Raw genomic sequence first — 7,841 nt, forward strand, 5'->3', positions numbered from 1 at the left:
TGAATCTTATTCGCACGATGGTAGTTACTTGGTATTCGGACGCAGCTAAAGATGAAGTTATTTTGTGGATCATGCATTCTCTTTTTTATCTAAATCTAAAGGTAAAACATATTAGACTAAACATATTAGGTTGTACATTGCCCCTAGCCTATGAATTTTAGTGGATTCCACATTAAGTTTTGGACAAAAGTGGACGAATGGTACAAAAGACATGTATGGTTGATGGTCTTGAGTCAATTAGATTCTTTGGTATTTATTTTAGCGGACTCCACATTAAGTTCTTCTTTTGCAAAGGCTTTATTATAGGCTTTATCTGCCAAATGATGATGTTTTTTTCACTTATTGGAGTATATATTAATATATGTAATTTGTAATAATAATAATGATGATGTTGATGATGATGATGATGATGATAATAATAATAGTCATAACTATAAAAAAATACTGATCGCTCGTTTCGGAGGTTGTATTTGGATATATGATGTTTGACACCTAATATACCTAATGGGAGAAGGACTCGAACTCAGGTCTTTTTCCTTACAAACTCATGAACTTACCAGTTTCTCTAACCATTAATTTGATATACAAGCTCCGTTTCAAATATAATTAGTTGTGTTTTGTTCGTAAAATTATTTCGAATTGAACGGTGATGTTGGGAAAACCCAACTAGCGGTGGAAAAAAAGATAAAACCCGTCAAAAAATTGGGTGGGTGTTATTTAATGATTTCTATTTCAATTGGGAAGTTACACTTTTTACCCTCGAAGGTTACACCTTTTATACCCTGAAAGTTACACCCTTTACCCCTCAACTTGAATTAGATGGAGACTTTCTACCCTTGGCCATGCGACATTTTGGTTGAGTTTTTGAGAATCAAACGGCATGATTCTCTATGTGTTTTAGTATAGAAGAAGAATGGTTGTGAAATTTAAAATTTTATCTAAAAAACATCTATTCTTATCTTTAAAAAGGGAGTTTAGGGTGATGTAATGATATGCATTAAAGTGTTGTACCATGTGCTTTCTAACAATTCTGTCATGTCATTGATGATGTAATATTTACAAATATTTAAAATTATAAATAATCTTTCTATATTATCAGTTCCAAATACTAGCGTAAATTTATAAATAATCTTTACGATATTTAAATTTACAAATAATCTTTCTATACCATTATAAAATTCATCACATCAAAATTAGGTCTTCTTCTTCCCACACATCAAATATACTCTTTGCCTCAATTTCTCTCTGATGTCATTTCTGCATCTTCTTTTCACCTGCTATCCCTTCATTTGAAATCAGATTCAAGCAGAAGCATTATGGAATCGTGATTGTCTTCAGAGTCATCAAATTCACAATGTTACAGTTTCTTTCTTTTTTGAGATTTTATAAAGCAACAATTGTTAGGGTTTAAATACGTGATTTTGTAATTAAAACTTTAGATCACAATCTTTTATATTACTTCAGGTGCTTTTAATGATTATTTGATGTCCTGTTTAACTTTTAATGTAGTTTATATATGAATGATAGAACACAATTATTTGATTTTTCTTCCTTACTTTTGAAACCTAACTGTCGTCTCTTTCTTAGACAAATTTTTTTTTTCAAAATGTCCTTAAATTCTACCCTGATGGATCAGTAAGGGTGGAGATTTGAAACCATTTATGTGGGTTGATCAAGTAGGAATATTTTGTCTGGATTTTGGTTGAAACAATTTTTGTGATTTTTGTAATCTTAAAGGTTCATTAATCATTAGCTGAAATGTTTATCATGTTATATACTGATTTTACAATAAAGCATGTATGGAACCATTTGTAAGGAACTTAACTTTCTAATACATGTGTATTACCTTTTGAAGAATCGTATATAACGTGAAGTTACAACACATAGTTAGCGTAAGTAAGAATTGCATCACTATGTGTCACTTAATGAAAGTATAGCAAACATTACTTTTGTTTTGTAATGCTTACAACTGCGACTGATTTGAACGTGGTTCATTTTCAGGTAGTCGAGCTAATTTGTACAAAAATGTAGTCATTAAATTGTCGGAAGCCAATGTGATTGTTATTACTAATCAAAGGTTAACTCTTCTTAATATCCTCAATATAGTAAGTTTGGGTGACGGCCTTATATACATTTCCTGGAAGTTAGCTCAGCTCAGGTTACTAAAACTTTTCCTTAAATTGTGTCTGCTTAGGTTATTTAAGCCATTTCATATATAGATTACTTCATATTAATTTGTGTTGTGAAATTGTTTACTTTATACAGAGTAATATACAATGTAATCATTAATATTTTCAAAAACTTATACTCATATAATGATGATGGGTGATGGCCTTATATGAATTTCATTTGTAATGTTAAGGTTATATGATTTAAGGTTTCATTTATTTGAAGGTGGTTGCACTAGACTTGAGTAAAATACCCGAATTTCAAAATTTCGATTTTCTTGTGATGAGGAAAAAGGTGCACCTTTGCTACTTATGGGTTTCATATCAATTTCTTTTCTTTTTTGTCAGTTATAAATATTAAAAAATATGAAATTATGAATTATGATTCATAATACGTATTGGTGGGTTGTATGATACTGATAATGCTAAAAACGAACATATATTTCATAGCATTATCCCTCAATAAAGACAAGCTTTTAGTTGCAATTGTTCTATTTACAAGTGATATTCGTTTAAATAATAAAAGGTGAAGACAAAAGACAGATTCAACGAATTGAAGACGCAAATTACCAAAAATCTAAAAAGTACAAAGTACAATCAAAGTGGTTCAGATTATTGATGAGAAACGTCTCGAAATTACAAGAGTACAAGACGCAAAATGCAAAATACAAGATATTAAATTGTACGCAAGGACGTTCGAAAATCCGGAACCGGGACCAGAGTCAACTCTCAACGCTCGATGCAACGGACTAAAAATTACAAGTCAACTATGCACATAAATATAATATAATATTTAAATAATTCTTAAAATTATTTATATATTATATTTATCTATAAAAACCGTCGGCAAGAAAGAAAACAAAGCAATCTGAGCTGGTACCTACCTCCATGCGATCGCAATGGCCTGTAGGCTTAATATCCATGCGATCCCATGGGCCACTTTTTGTGGCCACATGCCTATAATATCGCAGTTTGGTGATCGATTAAACATCCATCTATCTCTCTATCTCACTCGTATAATATATATATATATATATATATATATATATATATATATATATATACATATATATATATATATATATATATATAATATTTTAATTTTAATTTTAAATTCTAATAATAAAGGTATGTTATCGAATGCTGTAAGGGTGTAAGTCGAAATTCTGTCCGTGTAACGCTACGCTATTTTTAATCATTGTAAGTTATGTTCAACCTTTTTAAATTAATGTCTCGTAGCTAAGTTATTATTATGCTTATTTAATGCCGAAGTAATCGTGATGTTGGGCTAAATATTAAAATTGGGTAATTGGGCTTTGGACCATAATTGGGGTTTGGATAAAAGAACAACACTTGTGGAAATTAGACTATGGGCTATTAATGGGCTTTATATTAACTAAATGATACCTCGTTAATTTAATATATAGACTTATAATTTGACGTATTTATATATAACCACATACGCTTAATCGGGTACGGTGGGCGGGATATCTATAAATACCAATAATTGTTCATTTTACCGGACACGGAGATGGATTAATAGTTAATAGACTTGTTGAAACAGGGGTGGATTACATTCAAAGGTAATTGGTGTAATTGTTAACAAAGTAGTAAAACCTTGGTTTATACGCAGTCGATAACCTGTTGTATTCATTAAATAAAGTATTAAGACCTTGTTACAATTCGAATCCCCAATTAGTTAGAATATTTGACTTCGGGAATAAGAATAATTTGACAAAGACTTCCGCATTTTATGATTATGACTGATGGACTATTATGGACAAAACCGTATGGACATATCAAATAATCCAGGACAAAGGACAATTAACCCATGGGAATAAATTAAAAATAACAAGTCAAACATCATGATTACGGAAGTTTAAATAAGCATAATTCATTTATTTCATATTTAATTTCCTTTATTTCATATTTAATTGCACTTTTAATTATCGCACTTTAATTTATTGTCATTTTATTTTATCACACTTTTATTTATCGCAATTTCATTATCGTTATTTAATTTACGCTTTAATTTAAGTTATATTTATTTTTAATATTTTACATTAGGTTTTAACTGCAACTAAAGTTTTAAAATCGACAAACCGGTCATTAAACGGAAAAAACCCCCTTTTTCAATAATAATGCTACTTATATATATTTTTGTATTTTTACAATCATAAGTTAAAAATATAGCGTTAAACTTGGCTAAGATCCCTGTGGAACGAACCGGACTTACTAAAAACTACACTACTGTACGATTAGGTACACTACCTATAAGTGTTGTAGCAAGGTTTAGGTATATCCATTCTATAAATAAATAAATATCTTGTGTAAAATTGTATCGTATTTAATAGTATTTTCTTGTAAAAATATAACTATTTTGTACACACCTCTACGCACATCAAGTATTTTTGGCGCCGCTGCCGGGGACACTAAAACGCCGAAAGCGCAACGCTATAAAAAAAGATTTTTTAAGTTCTTTGTATAAAAAATATACGTTTTAAATATTAAAAATACAAAAATATAAAAAGAAAAACAATATATATATATATATACATATATATATATATATATATATATATATATATATATATATATATATATATATATATATACATATATATATATATATACATATATATATATATACATATATATATATATATATATATATATATATATATATATATATATATATATATATATAAGAGTTGTTCAAAAATATATAAAATTATAAAATATTTCTATTTCTATTTTTAGTTTTTAAAAATATAAGTTTTATTTAATTTATATAAATACTTTTTTATAAATATTAAAACAGAAAAAAAATATATATATAAATCAATCGGCCCGGTACTGTTGAAGCCCAATTCCTGGCCTGGAAACCTAGCCCATGCGATCGCATGAGCCCGAAGGCAAACTTCCATGCGACCGCATGAACCTGTCTGACACGCCAGAGTTGACTGGTAACAGCATTAATTACGGAGTATATTATTATTATTATTATTAAAACCCTAATTAGGGTTTAGTTTTTAATTAATTAGTTTAGTTTTTATTATTAATTTGTATTTTTAGTTTAATTAGTTTTAATAAATATATAAAATTAATAGTTTTATAAAATAAATAATATAAAAATAATATTTTTATAAAAATTGTACTTTTTACAACTTTAAGTTTATTTTTATATTTTGTATCTTTTTATTTGTTTTAGCGTAATATTTGTATTTTTCGTTCGTATTTAGTTTTAAACTTAGTATTTTGCCGTAGTTTTTTTTTATTTCTAGATTTTTAGAGTTTGCCGTAAAATCCCTTAAGTGCTTTTTCTTTAAACTAAGATTTAGGTGCTTTAGAGTTTTTCGACGCCGTTTTAAGATTTTAGTACCTTTTTAAGTAATTGCCGTTTTGGATTTAGAATTTCTCTAAGCTTTAATATCTTTAGACGTAAGTTTTAATTTTTAGTTTTTAGACTTTTTAGTTTCGACGCGCTACTTTCTTATTTTTATTTTTCGACGCCTATTATTTTTCGACCAATTATTTTTCGACGTTTTTCGACGCGCTCTTTTTCTTTATTATTTCTTGGCACTCTAGTTTTTAGGACATAGAATTTTCTATTTCTTATCTAAAATTTCTTTAAATTTCAACGAAAAATTATTTTAAGTGGTTAAATTGATAGACATCCAAATTTTCTGCTTCGTAGTAATAGTTAGATTTGTTAGTGGCTGAGTTGTGAGCTTCCGGTTTAAAGGGTTCTGGCTCCCTGCTACATCTTTTGGCTATTCGAAACGTGGGTAAAAGCAGAAAAGTCTATTGATTTGATAACTTAAATAATTTTTATCTTTTATAACTAATAGGATAATCAGTGAATGCACTGAGCAAAACGTTCACCACCTTTTGTACGTTCACCACCTGTAACTCGATCAAGACATCTAGCCAATATTGTTGCCGTTGATTTTTCTTTAGAATCGTCATCCAGTCGACCAAGTACTCCAATTCAAATTTCAGGTAATCCATTTTTTGAACCCAATAACACAATTGAGAATTCGGAGGATATTCAGGGACAATTCAGAGATCCTGAACCATTAATCTTTCCTCCGGAACCACCAATCATTCAAACAGAGATTGTCGAGGAACCAACCATTAAATCAGAATCCTCTAGTGATTCAGATTCAACAAATTCAATCATGGAAAATCTGGAACCTCTAAGTATGGAAGACCGAATGCGAGCTAAACGCACTGGCCAAGGTCACACAATTACTCAACCTGACATTAATGCGCCAGATTATGAAATCAAAGGACAAATCCTACACATGGTAACTAATCAATGCCAATTTAGGGGTGCGCCGAAGGAAGATCCAAATGAACATCTTCGTACCTTTAATAGGATCTATACTTTATTTAAAATATGAGAAGTGGAGGATGAACAGATATATCTCATGTTATTTCCCTGGACTTTAAAGGGAGAAGCCAAAGATTGGTTGGAATCGTTACCTGAAGGGGCGATTGATACATGGGACGTTTTAGTTGAAAAATTTCTTAAACAATTCTTTCCGGCATCTAAAGCCGTGAGACTTCAAGGAGAAATTGTTATGTTCACGCAAAAGCCAAATGAAACTTTATATGAAGCATGGACAAGATTTGGAAAGTTATTGAGAGGATGTCCGCAACATGGTTTAGATACCTGTCAAATAGTACAAATATTCTACCAAGGATGTGACATCACTACAAGAAAAGACATAGATATAGCAGCTGGTGGTTCCATTATGAAGAAAACCGCAACTGACGCTTACAAAATTATTGATAACACTGCTTCCCACTCACATGAGTGGCACCAAGAAAAAGATATCGTTAGATCATCTAAAGCAGCTAGAGCCGATTCTAGCCATGACTTTGATTCCATTTCCGCAAAGATAGATGCTGTGGAGAGATGAATGGAAAAGATGACTAAAGATATTCATTCAATACGAATTAGTTGTGAGCAGTGTGGAGGACCACATTTGACAAAAGATTGTCTCAAAATTTGAACTAACAATGGAACAAAGAGAGAATGTTTCATACATGAACCAAAGGCCTGGAAATAATTATCAGAATAATTATCAACCGCCAAGACCGATCTACAATCAAAATAAGAACTATAACCGAAATGTTCCATACAACAACCAACAAGGTCCCAGCAATCAACAAGTATCTAATAATACTTACAATCAGCAAAGACCTATTTTTCAAAATAAACCACCACAAACCGATGATAAAAAGCCAAATTTAGAAGATATGATGTCGAAGCTAGTTGAATCTCAAACTCAATTTTTCACATCTCAGAAACGAACCAATGAACAAAATGCTCAAGCATTTAGAAATCAACAAGATTCTATTCAAAATCTGGAACAAGAAGTAAGTAACCTAGCAAGGTTAATAGGTGAATGATGAAATGTCCCGTTCTTATTGATTAAAAAAGTTCCATATTAATTGATTTCGTTGCGAGGTTTTGACCTCTATATGAGACGTTTTTCAAAGACTGCATTCATTTTAAAACAAACCATAACCTTTATTTCATCAATAAAGGTTTAAAAAGCTTTAAGTAGATTATCAAATAATGATAATCTAAAATATCCTGTTTACACACGACCATTACATAATGGTTTAAAATACAAATATGTTACAACAAAATAAGTTTCT

General features: G+C 30.0%; 1 non-coding gene across 1 annotated transcript; it reads right to left on the minus strand.

Moving 5' to 3' along the window:
• Positions 1-6,733: 6,733 nt before the first annotated feature.
• LOC139895063 (small nucleolar RNA R71) lies at positions 6,734-6,840 on the minus strand. The gene has a single exon (XR_011775533.1). It is a non-coding gene; the product is annotated as a small nucleolar RNA R71 (small nucleolar RNA).
• Between the last annotated feature and the right edge of the window lie 1,001 nt (positions 6,841-7,841).

The sequence above is a fragment of the Rutidosis leptorrhynchoides genome, chromosome 2 (genome assembly GCF_046630445.1).
Source record: "Rutidosis leptorrhynchoides isolate AG116_Rl617_1_P2 chromosome 2, CSIRO_AGI_Rlap_v1, whole genome shotgun sequence".
In the NCBI taxonomy this organism is placed as follows: Eukaryota; Viridiplantae; Streptophyta; class Magnoliopsida; order Asterales; family Asteraceae; genus Rutidosis; species Rutidosis leptorrhynchoides.